Source organism: Podarcis vaucheri (genome assembly GCF_965113315.1).
Source record: "Podarcis vaucheri genome assembly, chromosome: W".
Taxonomy (NCBI): Eukaryota; Metazoa; Chordata; class Lepidosauria; order Squamata; family Lacertidae; genus Podarcis; species Podarcis vaucheri.
In genome coordinates, this window is record NC_138757.1 from 21,853,845 (window position 1) to 21,871,095 (window position 17,251).

At 42.9% G+C, this 17,251-nt stretch overlaps 1 long non-coding RNA gene across 1 annotated transcript in view; it reads right to left on the reverse strand.

Moving 5' to 3' along the window:
- The window catches only part of LOC309523243, a 346,511-nt gene extending 329,653 nt beyond the window's left edge, over nucleotides 1–16,858 (reverse strand). The window contains exon 1 of the long non-coding RNA XR_014215292.1: nucleotides 16,775–16,858. This is a non-coding gene — a long non-coding RNA (uncharacterized lncRNA). The remainder of the gene's footprint in view (nucleotides 1–16,774) is intronic.
- Between the last annotated feature and the right edge of the window lie 393 nt (nucleotides 16,859–17,251).

The following is a 17,251-nucleotide window of genomic DNA, read 5'->3' on the forward strand; positions in this document are numbered from 1 at the left end:
GATTACTTCCAGGTGAATGAAGTGTTCAGACAGGATAAGCAGATAGGTTTTGAAAAGGAGCCTTCAAGATTTGAAAGAGAACTACTGAATAGTAAAACCAAAATAATCGCAAAAATGTATAGACTTCTTTTAGACTACAAAGTAATGGATGAGGAGGTTAAGGCTTCAATGATAAAGTGGGCCCAAGATGTGGGCTGTCCAATTATGCTAAAAGATGGGGAAAACTGATGGACGTGTGAAAAGATTAAGATTTTTTTTTGCGGGGGGGGGAATATACGATGAATTAAAAAAGATGATGGGGACAACTTTTACGAAAAAACCGGAGGCATTTCTATGAAGTATTTTAGATAAAGAGATCCCCAAAAATCTAAGAGAGGTATTCTTGTATGCAACCAAAGCAGCTCGTATACTTGTGGCCAAGGGATGGAAAGATCACGAGGCTCCAAAAATAACAGATTGGCAAATCAAATTACAGGAATTGGTGGAGACGGCTCAATTGACTAGCAAACTCAGAGGAATCTCAAAGCAAAAATTTGCAGAAAAATGGGATGGTTATACAAGATACGTTCAAAAATACAATAATAGTTTTGACTCCGTGCTAGCATTTGAGTGATAAAGGAACTAAAAGGAGGTGGACAACAATTAAGGATTTATTATGTTTTCAGAATGTATTGGAAAATTTATATAGAAAAGATTATTGTTTTGTGTACATTCCATTGTAAGAATGGAAACAGAGCCAGAGCCACAGTCACAGCCTAAGTCTGAAACAGTCCTTGATAGAGTGCCAGAGCCAGTCCTTGATAGAGTGCCAGAGCCCTGAATCAGTGCCAGAACCAAGCCCTCATTCAGAACCAGAGCCTGAGAAAGAGCCAGAACCAGAGCAACAGCCACAGCCTGAGTCTGAAACAGCCCTTGATAGAGAGCCAGAATCAGAGAATCAGAATCAGAGTCAGAACCAGATCTTCGGTAAAGACGTGGTCTGGTCTTAGCGCAACTGCTCCTCCCACCCGCGATAATAGAGATTGGGTGTTCCAATACATCCACCCGTAGGGAACCTGCCCCAGCCATTCTGTTGGCTGAGAGCCCCTCCCAGGCAGCCCTGACCCTTTCCACTTAAAAAGCAAAATACAAACTATACAATAACAGGGGGTTATACAAACTATACCTTGGCAGGGGGTTGGACTCGATGGCCCTTGTGGTCTCTTCCAACTCTATGATTCTATGATTCTAATAACCTAAAAAAATAGTAAAAGAAAAACAAAGCAAGAAACAATTATGCTAAACTTAAAATAATCCCCGCCCCAACTAAACATTTGTCCCACCCCAGTAAGAAAATAACAACAAACCACCGTTTGAGGTGCAACAGAGACACAGCCAGAGACAGAGCGAGACCCTGAATCAGTGCCATAACCAAGCCCTTATTCAGAACCAGAGCCTGAAAAAGAGCCACAGGCCGAACAAGAGCAGCAGCCACAGACACAGCCACGAGCCGCAGCCTGCGTCTGCAACAGTACTTGATACAGTGCCGGAGCCTGAAACAGAGACACAGCCTCAAACAGAGCCTGAGCCTGAAACAGAGGCAGAGCCACAGCAACAGCCTGAGTCTGAAACAGTCCTTGATCGAGTGCCAGAGCCAGAGTGAGACCCTGAATCAGAGCCAGAGCCAGAGCCTCATTCAGAGCCAGAGCTGAAAGAAAGCCAGAGCCAGAGCCAGAGCCAGAGCCAGAGCCAGAGCCAGAGCCAGAGCCAGAGCCAGAGCCAGAAATAGGGCTGGAGCACAAAACATAGCTGCAGCCACAGCCTAGAGCCACAGCCTGAGTCTGCAACAGTACTTGATACAGTGCCGGAGCTGGAGCCAGAGCCAGAGCCAGAGACACAGCCAGAGCCAGAACAAAACCCTAATTCAGAACCAGAGCCTGAAAGAGAGCCAGATCCTGAAACATAGCTGTGTCAGAGGCAGAGGAAGAGCCATCATGAGACCCTGAATCAGAGTCAGAACCAGATCTTCATTCAGAACCAGACCCTGAAAGAGAGCCAGAGCCACAGACAGAGCCACAGACGGAGCCTAGAGCCTCCGCCTCAGCCTGAAACAGTGCTTGATACAGTGCCAGAGCCTGAAACAGAACCAGAGCCACAGCTACAGCCATAGTGCCACAGCCTGAGTCTGCAACAGTGTTTGATACAGTGCCGTAGCCTGAAACAGAGACACAGCCTGAAACAGAACCTGAGCCTGGTTATTAGCATGGCAATTAAAGAAGAGAGAGGCAGAAAGGCTTATAAATAGAGTTAAGTGCAAAGGCAAAATAATAAACAACCCTGAGGACTTCCGGTCGGCGCCATCGGTTAATGGCGGATTTCCCTCCGAGCTCCGGAGGGGGTCTGCTTTACAAGTTCGGGTCCTGCCGCTACGGCGAAGCGGGGACCCTCAAAAATTACAGGCGCGGAAGCCTATGAACAAGGAGACTCGGTGGGCACCATTGCGCCCCCCCCGAAATCGCAAGGGAGCCTTTTTAAAGGCTCCGGAACGGCAGCGGGCAGAGAAGCGTGGTGCTGAGAGTCGTCACCCAGTTTGTGAAGTGAAGCCACATCGCCATAACCGGAGAGCGCCGATTCCTTCCTGAAAATTGGATTACAAATTAAAACCTGTAAGTAAGACTGAGACCTAATTTGGATTTACAATTACCCTTTGGAAATTTGGCTGAAAACGGGATTGGTTTAAAGCAAGGAAGTCAGCCTTTCCCGGACTGCAAAAGGATAAAGCAAAGAAGGATAAAAAGCTGCAACCGTTGAGAGACCTTAAAGAACTAAGGGAATTAGACATAAACTGTGAATTTCCCCCCTTTTGGCAGGCAGGAGCAAAAGGGGGAGGAATTTGTGATTTTAACCTGCCGGAAAAAGACTTAAAAAAACTTTTACCGCTGTGTCAAACACCCCTGAAACGGACTGCCGGGGTAAGGAAGCCGGAGAGAGAGAACTGTCAGTGAGTTAAATGGATACTTGGAATGCTACATTGTTTTAAACTACTTAGCTCAGGAGAGATATTAAATTACTGGTTTGCTAAACTCTGAAAATACAGGAATTGTTACAATTGACTATTGGGAAACTTTAGGGGAATTAGTGACTGTAAGACATTCTGTTTAGCTTTGGAAACTTTCTTCCCCTAGAGGACACTTTGATAATTGTTGCAGTTTCTCATAGTTATCTTTGTACAAGTTCAAATTCTTAGATGTCAAATGAACCCCTAGGTATTTCACCTTCTTAACCACTGCCAAACCTGTTTCATTCTGGAACTTCTCCCTCTCCATGACTGTTAAATTTTTTCCCAAAACTTTAGTCTTTTGTTTATTCAGTTTAAATCCGGCCACTTGACCAAATTCTTCAATTAATTCCAACACCCTTTTTGTACTAGTGTCTGGCTCTTGTAAGGTTAATACTAAGTCATCTGCAAAAGCCTTTAGCTTATAATGTTTAGCTCCGACCTGTACCCCTTTTACCTGCTGGTCGTCTCTAATCATATTTAGCAACACCTCCAGGACAGAAATAAAAAGTAATGGGGAAATAGGGCACCCCTGTCGTGTTCCTTTTTCTATATTAAGTTCTTCAGTTATCACATTATTTACAATCAGCTTTGCTTTTTGTTCAGAGTATATGACACCCATACCATTCTCAAATCCTTGGTCTACCCCCATCCCATGAAGATTCTTTTTCATAAAACTCCAAGAGATGTTGTCAAAGGCTTTCTCCGCGTCCACAAAGATCAGAACTGCTTTAGTATTTATATTCACCTCTAATAGTTCCAAGATGTCTATTATATTCCTCACGTTGTCTGATAAATGCCTTTTTGGGAGAAAGCCTGCTTGGTCCCTATGAATCTTCTCCATCAACACTCTTTTCAATCTTTTTGCCAAAATGTCTGCAAAAATTTTGTAATCCACATTAAGTAATGATATTGGGCGATAGTTCTTAAGTTGAGTCTTTTCAGTCTCTGTTTTTGGTATGAGTGTGATATACGCTTCTTTCCACGATTCTGGCGCCCTTTTCCCCTCTAAGATCTCATTACAGACTTCCTTTAACGGTTGCACCAACCACTCCTTCAATGCTTTATAATATCTGGAAGTCAATCCATCTGGTCCTGGAGATTTGCCCAGTTGCATGTTTTGAATGGCACCCTCTATCTCTTGTTCTGTTATTCTCTGATTTAGATCCACTTTGCTTTGATGAGAGATTTTTTGTAATCCATATTTTTTGAGGAATTTATCTATGTCTTCCTCCTTCTGCGGTCCTTGTGCATATAATTTTTTAAAATAACTCACGAAACAATTTCTAATCTCATTGGGTTTATATATACTCTTTCCATCCACTTCTAGGCTTGTGACTGTGTTTAATTTCTGTCTTTTCTTCAATTGCCAAGCCAGAAGTTTACCGCATTTGTCAGCAGATTCAAATGTCTTTTGTCTCATTTGCTTTATCTTCCATTCAATCTCTTGATTCATCAGTTCCATATATTGTGTCTGGTATAGCTTAATCTCTCTCAAAATCTCCTGGGACTTTGGTTTTGATCTCAATTTCTTCTCTCCTTCTTTAATCCTTTCCAAAATCTTATCCTTCTTCTCATTTTGCTTTCTCTTTTTTACTGAATTTTGTTGAATTAAAAATCCTCGCATCACTGCTTTGCTTGCGTCCCAGATCACTCTTTTTTCTACATCAGTTTTAAAATTTATTTCAAAATAGTCCTTTAAGGTTTTTTGGGCCTTTCTGTGGATCTCCTCGTCTCGAAACAGGGTGTCATTCATCCTCCATCTGAATTGACCAGTTGTTGTAAATTTCATTTCCATCTTCACGGCGTTATGGTCGGAGCAAGTCTTTGGGCAGATTTCCACTTTCTTAATCTTTGGAGCCAACCCACTAGTAATCCAGATTTGGTCGATTCTGGTCCAGGTCATCATTGCTTCAGAGAAGAAGGTTCCCTCTCTCTCGAGAGGGTTCCTTGTTCTCCAAATGTCAATCAAGTCCATATTTTCAGTCATTTCAAAAAAAGTCTTTGGTAATCTCCCATCTCTGGAGATCACCTGTCTTTGTGCTTTGTCCATATTAGTAGATACCACTCCATTCATGTCTCCCATCATAATTACATTGTAGTCCAAATAGTCCAATAATGTCTCATGCAACTTCTTAAAGAATTCTGACTTCCCTTCATTGGGTGCGTAGATCCCTAGTATCAAAAATTTTTCACCTTGAACTTGCACTTCAATTGCCAAATATCTTCCTTGATCATCTTTAAAAATAAACTTCGGGGAAAGCTTTTCCTTTGCATAGATTACCACTCCTCTTTTCTTAACTTTGTCCGATGAGATGAATTCTTGACCTAGTCTCTTATTGACGAGTAGTTTCCTATGCAATCTTGTTATATGAGTTTCCTGTAAACAAATTAAGTCCAACTGTTCTTTTTTCAATAGGTGAAATACATTTTTTCTCTTTCGCGGAAGGTTAAGTCCGTTACAATTCCAGCTTAGAAGTTGCAGGGCCATCCTGAAGCTATTTGCCTCCTGTCGCTCCGAGTAGTTGTTCTTCTTCTGTCGGTGATTTCAATCCAAACGTCAAATTTAAGATGTCTGTTGCGTCTTTCGTTTCTGATGTTAGTTCCTCTCCAACTGTTCCTTTCAGAAGGTCTTCCCTATAGTGATTCAGAAATTGATCTCGGTCTTCTGTTGATCTTATCCTTACTTTCCTACCTTTAAATTTAAAGGATAGGCCTTGCGGGAATTCCCACCTGAAAAGTACGTCGTTCTTCTTCAACAATCCAACCAGTTCTTGATTCTAACGCAGTCTCTCTTGCAGGTGTGAGCACCAGGAAGGTGACCAAGAAGGTCGACAGAGCATTTCAGCGGGTGTATGCTGATGTGATTGGTCCTCTAGAGCCATCTAGAGGCGGTGCAAGATTTTACCTTGTGTGTGTGGATTGTTTTACTAATTATTCTTGGGTTTTTATGATGGAAAAACCACAAGAAACCTTAGAAAGGTTTCAGGAGTTTTGTGACAAGGTTAAGAATATGCATGATGCTAACATTGACTGTCTCTTCACAGATGAGAAGCCAATTTTTCTGTTACAGAAGTTTCAGATGTTCCTGGATGGAAAAGGCATAGACCACAAAGTTGCTGTTTCAGCCGAAGCGTGGAACAGGGGGGTCTGTGTGAGGGTGAACAAAGAATTGCAAAAGGGGATGCATGCGCAATTGCTGAGTTCACATTTGCCACATGAATATTGGGCGGAGTCGCTATTGTCCTATGTTCACGTGTGGGTGAGAAGAGTCTCAAGAGAGTTGGGAAGTTCTCCTTTTGAGAAGCTGTTCCATAGAAAACCTTCTGTTGCCTATTTTAAGGTTTTCGGGTCTCATGTGAGAACAGAAGCTCCAGGTGGAGTAAAGAATGCCAGAGGCATTTTTGTGGGATATGAAAAGGGTCTCTATAGAGTAATTTTGTCTGAATCTGGTCAGGTGATTCTCACAAAGTTTCTGGAGAGTGCTCCTGAACAGGAGCGGGTAGTAGTACACACATTTCCCACAGAGGACAATTCAGATGATGATGATTTCACAGATTACAGTGGTACTGATGATGACAGTGATAGCTCAGAGAGCTCAGTTGTAACAGTCATTGAGAGGAAATCTCACACAATGGATAGACCTTCACAGGTGAAGGATGAACCACTGTTTGCCATTGGTACTGGTTCTCAACAAAGTCCAGAGGTTGAACCAGTGAGCAGAGAGGATCAGCACCTCATACGCAGGTCTGAGAGAGTTACAAAGGGTGTACCACCAAAGAGGTACTCAAAAGAGTTTGCTAACTTAGCTGTTGCATGTGTTGCTATTGTTAACAACTCAAAACAGGTTGAAGCATTGTCTAAGTCAGAGACAAAGACACGACAGAGGGCTGCCAGCCAAGGTAATGCAGAAGCACTCATTCCTTGGAAGCCAGACAACCAGAGAGGTACACTGGTGGAACCAGTGGTGGGGAGTTCCAAGGGTGGAACTGAAACAACAGGGGACTGTTATATGTATAACAACTGTTTGTTCTTTTCTCTGGATCATGTTTTGCCCATTGATGCTTTTGGGGGAGGTTGTCAGGAAAAAGCAGCAATGCAAAAGCCAGCTGCAGGTGGCTGGAAAGCAAAACAGGATGTTGATGTCTGCAACTGTACTAGTGGAGAAAGGGGGCAGTCCATTCTCCGTACTGAGCACCGGATGTTAGCTCAGAGTGTCATCTGACCTGTACTGGAAGTGCAGGGGTGGAGCGGAGACTCTACTGCTGGAGTCTGGAGGGTACAGACACGTTTTCTCTGTACTGCTGAATGACAGGAATAAAACATGTAAAAAGGACTCCTGTCTGTCTTTCTCCCCCCCCCCGGGGGGGGGAGTGCAGGGAGGGAGAGAAGGAGGATGGTGTGTTCTCCTCATGTTTGAGGAGGATCGCCGATTTACGACCTTGCCTGCCGGGAGACGCAGACGGAAGGTCAACAAGGATTCCAGCCGAATGCCTGGAGTGAGGCCAGTTCACCTCTGACCCCAGCTGGAATCCTGACAGGAGGTAGTGTACCTTGGGCTTCTTTCCATGCAGTAAGAAATACGGCGTATTTACTACACTAGAGTTGTACACTCTATTCTGCGTATGAACAACGTAGCGCCAGGCCTCAGACCAATATTTCTGGGGTAGCCCTGCGTCCCACAGGATCGCAGACACAGCTTCCTCCACCGTCCTGTTCCTTCTCTCTGCGACCCCATTCTGTTGCGGAGAGTAAGGAGCGGTCAAACGGTGGCTAATCCCCTTCTCCCTAAAGAAATCCTGTAAAGCAGAACCAGTGAATTCAGAACCTCCGTCACTTTGAAAACCACGAACTTTGGTGGAAAAGGTTACCTCAACTGCGGTGATCCAATCCCTGATCATTTTAGCTGCCTCCCCTTTCGTTTTCAGAGAGAAGGTCCAAGCAGACCTCAAAAAATCATCAATCAAAAGCAGAGAATACTTTGATCCTCCCAGTGACTCAACTGACATGGGTCCACACAATTCTGAATGAATTAATTCAAAGGGTTGTGTGGTCTGCCTCTCTGACTGTCGGTGATTTCAATCCAAACGTCAAATTTAAGATGTCTGTTGCGTCTTTCGTTTCTGATGTTAGTTCCTCTCCAACTGTTCCTTTCAGAAGGTCTTCCCTATAGTGATTCAGAAATTGATCTCGGTCTTCTGTTGATCTTATCCTTATTTTCCTACCTTTAAATTTAAAAGATAGGCCTTGCGGGAATTCCCACCTGAAAAGTACGTCGTTCTTCTTCAACAATCCAACCAGTTCTTTATAGAGTATTCTTGCATCCAGGATTTCCTTTGGGATGTCTTTAAAAATCTCCACAAAAGAATTTTCAATCTCAAGTGTTCTTTGATAATGCAGGCTCAGTATTTTGTCTCTCTCCTCTCTTGATCCTAGGGTTATCAGGCAATCCCTTGGCTTCTTCCTGCCTTTCGCTCTACCCAGTCTGAAGGCAGTCACAATATTAATTTTTTCCTTTTCCAACTCCTGTTGCCAAAAATCCAAAAATTCTTTAGAAAGGAAGTCCACCAAGTTATCTCCCTCACTTTCAGGCACTGCTCGCAATCTTAAATTCCTGTCTCTCCTCTGCAATTCAAGCATAGACAGGGCCAATGTGTGATCTTCTAACTTTTTGCAAAGTGGTGCTATTTTTTCCTGTGTAGCGTCCACCAAGACTTTGGCCTCATCAGCTGAGACTTTAGCTTCTTCTGCAATTTTACGTATGTTGGCAGAGTCCTCTAAGATTTTATTAATAGATTCTGTGTTAGACGTCACTCTTTTCCCTAATTCATTCACACTTTGTGTGTTCTGATCCAACTTTATTGAGAGTTCTGTCAATTTTTTACTGTTTTCAGCTCCCTGCTTTGTCAGAGATTCCAAAGACTCATTTATCTTGACTAAAGCTTGTGTTACAGGGTCTGATGTCATTATTGTTTTTGTCTGACCAGTTGCAGCTGGTGCCACTGGGATGCCTGAAGCTGAAACTCTACGCTGTTGTGAAGATTTTGTCTTGTATTGTCTCCCAGATCTGGTTGTTGTCTCTTCTGATGCACCACTCATGCCTAGCCAAGGTCACTCTCCCACCTGCTAGTTGTTTTTCAGAGGAAATTTCCACTGCCTTAGTAGTTACAATCCAAACTGCAACAATTATCAAAGTGTCCTCTAGGGGAAGAAAGTTTCCAAAGCTAAACAGAATGTCTTCCCGCGCCGACCGGAAGTCCTCAGGGTTGTTTATTATTTTGCCTTTGCACTTAACTCTATTTATAAGCCTTTCTGCCTCTCTCTTCTTTAATTGCCATGCTAATAACCAGGCTCAGGTTCTGTTTCAGGCTGTGTCTCTGTTTCAGGCTACGGCACTGTATCAAACACTGTTGCAGACTCAGGCTGTGGCACTATGGCTGTAGCTGTGGCTCTGGTTCTGTTTCAGGCTCTGGCACTGTATCAAGCACTGTTTCAGGCTGAGGCGGAGGCTCTAGGCTCCGTCTGTGGCTCTGTCTGTGGCTCTGGCTCTCTTTCAGGGTCTGGTTCTGAATGAAGATCTGGTTCTGACTCTGATTCAGGGTCTCATGATGGCTCTTCCTCTGACCCAGCTATGTTTCAGGGTCTGGCTCTCTTTAAGGCTCTGGTTCTGAATTAGGGTTTTGTTCTGGCTCTGGCTGTGTCTCTGGCTCTGGCTCTGGCTCCAGCTCCGGCACTGTATCAAGTACTGTTGCAGACTCAGGCTGTGGCTCTAGGCTGTGGCTGCAGCTATGTTTTGCGCTCCGGCACTGTATCAAGCTCTATTTCTGGCTCTGGCTCTGGCTTTCTTTCAGCCCTGGCTCTGAATGAGGCTCTGGCTCTGGCTCTGATTCATGGTCTCACTCTGACTCTGATTCAGGGTCTCGCTCTGGCTCTGGCACTCGATCAAGGACTGTTTCAGACTCAGGCTGTTGCTGTGGCTCTGCCTCTGTTTCAGGCTCAGGCTCTGTTTGAGGCTGTGTCTCTGTTTCAGGCTCCGGCACTGTATCAAGTACTGTTGCAGACTCAGGCTGCGGCTCGTGGCTGTGTCTGTGGCTGCTGCTCTTGTTCGGCCTGTGGCTCTTTTTCAGGCTCTGGTTCTGAATAAGGGCTTGGTTATGGCACTGATTCAGGGTCTCGCTCTTTCTCTGGCTGTGTCTCTGTTGCACCTCAAACGGTGGTTTATTGTTGTTTTTATTTTCTTTCTGGGGTGGGGATTATTTTAAGTTTAGCATAATTGTTTCTTGCTTTGTTTTTCTTTTACCATTTTTTTAGGTTATTGTATAGTTTGTATTTTGCTTTTTAAGTGGAAAGGGTCAGGGCTGCCTGGGAGGGGCCCTCAGCCAACAGAATGGCTGGGGCAGGTTCCCTACGGGTGGATGTATTGGAACACCCAATCTCTGTTATCGCGGGTGGGAGGAGCAGTTGCACTAAGACCAGACCACGTCTTTACCGAAGATCTGGTTCTGACTCGGATTCTGATTCTCTGATTCTGGCTCTCTATCAAGGGCTGTTTCAGACTCAGGCTGTGGCTGTTGCTCTGGTTCTGGCTCTTTCTCAGGCTCTGGTTCTGAATGAGGGCTTGGTTCTGGCACTGATTCAGGGCTCTGGCACTCTATCAAGGACTGTTTCAGACTTAGGCTGTGACTGTGGCTCTGGCTCTGTTTCCATTCTTACAATGAAATGTACACAAAACAATAATCTTTTCTATATAAATTTTCCAATACATTCTGAAAACATAATAAATCCTTAATTGTTGTCCACCTCCTTTTAGTTCCTTTATCACTCAAATGCTAGCACGGAGTCAAAACTATTATTGTATTTTTGAACGTATCTTGTATAACCATCCCATTTTTCTGCATATTTTTGCTTTGAGATTCCTCTGAGTTTGCTAGCCAATTGAGCCGTCTCCACCAATTCCTGTAATTTGATTTGCCAATCTGTTATTTTTGGAGCCTCGTGATCTTTCCATCCCTTGGCCACAAGTATACGAGCTGCTGCGGTTGCATACAAGAATACCTCTCTTAGTTTTTTTTTGGGATCTCTTTATCTAAAATACTTCATAGAAATGCCTCTGTTTTTTTCGTAAAAGTTGTCCCCATCATCTTTTTTAATTCATCGTATATTCCCCCCCCAAAAAAAAATCTTAATCTTTTCACACGTCCACCACATGTGGCTCATGTCACCGTTATTTCCTCCACATCTCCAACAAGCATTCGCCAATTTTTTATACATTCTTGATCATCTGGAAGGAGTGAGGTACCACCTATGAGCCATTTTCATCATGTTCTCTCTTATATTATAGCTGGCTGTAAATTTCTAATTTACATTCCATCAGTTTTCCCCATCTTTTAGCATAATTGGACAGCCCACATCTTGGGCCCACTTTATCATTGAAGCCTTAACCTCCTCATCCATTACTTTGTAGTCTAAAAGAAGTCTATACATTTTTGCGATTATTTTGGTTTTACTATTCAGTAGTTCTCTTTCAAATCTTGAAGGCTCCTTTTCAAAACCTATCTGCTTATCCTGTCTGAACACTTCATTCACCTGGAAGTAATCTAGCCAACTAGAAAAGTGAACTTTTATTTTCTCATAACTTTTCAATATTAGTTGACCCTCCCCCTCCCCCCTTAATATTGTGTTATACTTTATCCCGTTCTCTATGTTTTTTTATATATATTTATATTTGGTTTTTTAATGATATTTATTAAGGTTTTAAAAATTACAGAAAAAAGGAAAAAACAACAAAAAATTTAACAGGGCATACATTACAATACATAAAAAGAAAGACATAGAAAAGCAATACAACAATACAGCAAAAAGAAACAATAACACTGAAACACACATCCAATATTCCATATCTTTACCTTTCATTTACTTGTTTCATTGACCTCCTCGCACCTCCCTTTTTTGTATTCTAGTTCAATTAATTGTTTCAGCAAATTCTTTCCATCTATCTCAATTTTTGTTCTATAATTTATCTTAACGGTCTAACCTTAAATTTTTCATTTTGGCCCATTATCAATCAGCTTTTACTTAATTCTTTATTACATTTCTGCTAAAACCATATAACTTCATTCCAGCATCCTTCTAACATTCATTAATTTTGCAATGTTTTTGTAAATATACTTTAAATTTTTTCCAATCTTCTTCCACCGACTCTTCTCCCATTTTTAAACTTTCTTCTAATCTTCATCCATCGTCTCTTCTTCCTGGTCTCGGGTTTTGTCAGTCCTTTCTATCCCTTCCATCTAGTCCATCAACCTGGTGACCTTCTATCCGAGGCTCTTAAGTCTTTTCCATGTCCCTTCTGCAGGTCTTCTTAATATTTATACCTGCACTTTACTTTGTCTTCTGCTGATCTTATTCTTAATTTCCTTCCTTTCTCACTGAGGGGTAGATCTCGGGGAAACTCCAACTTGACAGTATCTTTATCCCTTCTCGACAGGTCAGCCCATTCTCCATAGTCAGCACTGAAATCCAAAAGATATTTGAAGGCATATTTCAAAGTCCCTCCAAGGTTAAGGGCCCCCACAACTCCAAACTCCCCCTGGCCCAAAACCAGATCCCAAAAGTCAAAACATCCCTGCATAGGTGGATCTATCCAGCTTCCCATCTCCAAACCAAACAGTACTCCATCTCTTCAAATCTGACTTTCTCCAGGTTCAGTCGTCAGAGACAACAACTTATGTTCCTGCAAGGCTGTGACTCTCTCCATTTCTGTTACTTGAGGTTCAGCCACAACCTCCTCCTTTGTCTTCTGCACAACTTGCTCCATTTCTATTACTTGAGGTTCAGCAACAACCTCCTCCTTTGTCTCCTGCACAACTTGCCCTGTCAAAGCAAATTCCTGGATTGGTTCCTGCTTGGTTTCTATATAGGTATTCACTGTTTGTCCAAAATTGCTAACTGCAACAGTCATCAAATCCATCTTCTCATGTAGCTGTTCCAGTAAAGCACTTGTCTTGCAAAAAGCAAGCACTAAAACTTCTTCTGGGCACATTCTTATTCAAGGTCAAATGTCTGGTTCTCACAATCTTTAATCTCCGCAGCTGTAGAATTCCCCAGATTGATTCCAGCAGCAGTTTCACAAGCTCCCTCTAGAGGAAACAATTTCTGTTTGCATCCGACTTTTTAAAAGCAGATCCAGCAACAAAATTCCTTTCATTTTTCAGATATTTTGTTCCTTTTAAGTGCAAAAGGAAACATTGGAATCAATATGTTTCTCTTTTTTAACTATCTGTCAAAAAACGTTTTCTTCACAGTCAATGAACTTCCCCAAAGCGTCTGTCTCTGACACCCCGTTCCCTGGTTCAAGACGGTGGAAATTTATCTTCCTTTACTCTCTCTCCTGCAGGTTTAAACAGTCTAAGATTTCCCCCCTCTTCTCCTGCTTCCAAGGGGGGTTTGGTAGTTTTAACAGATGGAAATTTAGTCCTTTACAAACGATTTTCCAGACTTTAGCTTGCAATTTCTTTGCTTCAATCTATTTACAAAAGCGGAAGGCGGACTTCCTCTTTAGACCTTCCCGCTTCGGTGCCAAATTAAGATGTTTCATAATCCAATTTTCCGTTCTACTCACGGGTAGTTGTTTAAAGTCCAATTGTCCACAGGAAAAAGTCAGCGCACTCCGGCAACAGCAATGCTGCTTCACTCCGTGAAAAGAGCAGTCGATTCGAAGCACCGCGCCGCTCACCCCACGTCGCTCCGGATCCCCGAAACCGGGTTTCCCCGCGAGTAGGGGAGGCGCTAAAGGTGCCAGCCGAATCCCACGTCCACAGGCTTCTCCCGCCTGTGGTTTTTAGTGGGTCTCCGCCTCTTCGTGGCGGTCCAGACCCTAGTTTCACAAAGCGGATTCCTCCCGGTCAGAGGAAATCCGCCATTGCCGGAGGCGCTAACCCGGAGGTTCCCCAGTTCTCTTTGATGTTGTTGCTTTTTTTAACAGCGATTGCTTCTAGTGGAGAGTTCCATCTTGGGGTTTTCTGTTCCAAATATCTTTTGTATTTTCCCCATACCTTATATATAGCATTTCTTATTATATGATTTGAAAAACTCCTATGCCTCTTTATTTTCCCATAATTAAGATAGCCATGCCAGCCAAAACGGGTGTCATGACCTTCTAGATCTAAAATATCCCAATTTTAAAATAAATACCAATCTTTCAACCAGAGAAGACATGAGGCTTCGTAATATAGCTTCAAATCCGGTAACCCGTAGCCACCTCTTTCTACAGTATCTATTAATATCTTATGCTTTACTCTTGGTCTTTTACCCTTCCACAAAAATTTAGAAATTTCTTTTTGCCACTTGTTGATACTGCTGGTCTTTCCTGTAATTGGAATCGTTTGGAATAGAAAGAGTAGCTTTGGTAAAACTCTCATTTTAATTACCGAAATACGGCCCAGGAATGATAAATTTAACCTTGTCCATGTCTCCAACTGTCTTTTGATATCTTTTCAACAATTGGTATAATTATCTTCATATAAGTTAATGTTCTTTGGTGTTATCCATAATCCTAAATACTTGATTTTGGGGTAGATTTTAATGTGTATTATTTGTTCTAATTCTGCTTTTTCATCTGGCGACATATTTTTAACTAATAGTTTTGTCTTGTTTAAATTCATTTTGAACCCCGCAAATTTACCATAGCCATATATTATTTCCAACGCCTTTCTTAAACTCTGTTTTGGTTGCTCCAGAGTTATAATTAAATCGTCAGCAAATGCCCTCATTTTGTAACTTCTGTTTCCCAGCATAATCCCTTTTATTTCTTTTTCTTCCCTAATTTGGTTACATAAAACATCCAATGTTAATATGACAATTAAGGGGGATAGTGGGCGACCTTGTCTGACCCCTTTACTGATTTCACACTCCTGTGATAAATTTCCATTGATTATGATTTTAGCTTTTTGTTTTGATTATATTGCTTCAATCCCTTTTATATAGTGTATACCAAAATCCATATGGTGTAACAGACCTTTCATAAATTTCCAGGATACCCTGTCGAAAGCTTTTTCTGCATCTATAGCCATTAAGACTGCCTTCTTTTCTATTCTTAAGTCTAAATAGGCTAATAAGTTTATAATGTTTCTAGTGTTGTTATAAATGTGCCTCCCGGGCAAAAAGCCATCTTGGTCCTTGTGTATCATCATCTGGAAACCTTTTTTTAATCTTTCGGCTAAAAGATTTGCATATAATTTATAATCGTTATTTAGAAGTGCGATAGGCCTATAGTTGTTAATAAGTAGATTGTCCGTTCCCTGTTTTGGAATTAATGCAATAAGGCTGTCTTAACAAGAATCCGGCATGCTTCCGTCTTTGAAGATGTTGTTCATGATACTTCTTAATGGGTCAGACAGTAAGTCCTCCATTTTTTTATAATATATTGCCGGTAGGCCGTCTGGCCCTGGTGGCTTTCCTATCTTTGCTTCCTTAATTGCTCTTTGCATTTCGTACGATGTAATAGGGGCATTCAACAGTTCTTTTTGTTCTTTAGTAAGTTTCGGAAGACAGTTCTGTTCTAAATGTTCTTTAACTTCTTCTGTTGTTTCATTTCCTTCCTTATAGATTTCTCTAAAGAATTCGAGAAATCGTTTCTCTATTTCTTTAGGGTTGTTTATTATTTTGCCTTTGCACTTAACTCTATTTATAAGCCTTTCTGCCTCTCTCTTCTTTAATTGCCATGCTAATAACCAGGCTCAGGTTCTGTTTCAGGTTGTGTTTCTGTTTCAGGCTACGGCGCTGTATCAAACACTGTTGCAGACTCAGGCTGTGGCACTATGGCTGTAGCTGTGGCTCTGGTTCTGTTTCAGGCTCTGGCACTGTATCAAGCACTGTTTCAGGCTCAGGCTTCTGCTCTTTATTAGGCCTTGTCTCAGTCTTTGGCTCTAGCACTTATTCTAGCTCTATTTCAGGCTTGACCTGTGTCTCAGCTTTTGTCTCTGTTTCACGCTGTTTCTCTGTTTCAGGCTCCGACGCTGTTTCAAGCCCTGTATCTGCCTCTGCCTCTGTTTCAGGCTCTGGCACTCTATCAAGCACTGTTTCTGGTTCCGGCTCTCTTCCAGGCTCTGGTTCTGAATTAGGGTTTTGTTCTGGCTCTGGCTGTGTCTCTGGATCTGGCTGTGTCTCTGCTTCAGGCTCCTATGGTGTATCAAGCACTGTATCAGGCTCTCCCTCTCCCTCTGCCCCTGGCTACCTTTAAGCGCCAGGCTCAGTTTCAGACAGTGTCTCTGTTTCAGGATCCAGCACTCTATCAAGCACTATTTAAGACTCAGGCTGTGGATCTCGGCTGTGGCTGTGGATCTCGGCTGTGGCTCTAGGCTCCGTCTGTGGCTCTGTCTGTGGCTCTGGCTTTCTTTCAAGGTCTGGTTCTGAATGAAGATCTGGTTCTTCTTGGACTTTATTGGTCTGACGTGACTCCCACAAATTGATTTGCGATTCTCAATTAGCGATTTATGGCCGCCCGGCACACTTCCGCTCCGCAGCTCTCAGTCATGCCTCAGCAGAGTTTAACACAGCGGTGTAAAACTGTCACGTAGCTTGGCTTAGCTTCCAGACAAACACACACAGTACAGGTTTGTCTATTTACAGTCGTTTATTCCAACAAATCTCCGGAAAATCCAGGACTGCTTGCAGCCATGACAAAGCTGCTCCTTTTCCCTCACAACACAGAGTGAGAATAGCAAACTCCTCCCAAACTCCTCCCAGCTTCGAAAACTGACGTCAGAATGGTGTGGCATCATGGGAACAACTTAACCTGTTAAGTTCCAAGCTCAACAGTTCTGACTCTGATTCAGGGTCTCATGATGGCTCTTCCTCTGCCTCTGACGCAGCTATGTTTCAGGGTCTGGCTCTCTTTAAGGCTCTGGTTCTGAATTAGGGTTTTGTTCTGGCTTTGGCTGTGTCTCTGGCTCTGGCTCTGGCTCCAGCTCCGGCACTGTATCAAGTACTGTTGCAGACTCAGGCTGTGGCTCTAGGCTGTGGCTGCAGCTATGTTTTGCGCTCCAGCCCTGCATCAAGCCCTATTTCTGGCTCTGGCTCTGGCTCTGGCTCTGGCTTTCTTTCAGCTCTGGCTCTGATTCATGATCTCACTCTGACTCTGATTCAGGGTCTCGCTCTGGCTCTGGCTCTGGCACTCGATCAAGGACTGTTTCAGACTCAGGCTGTGGCTCTAGG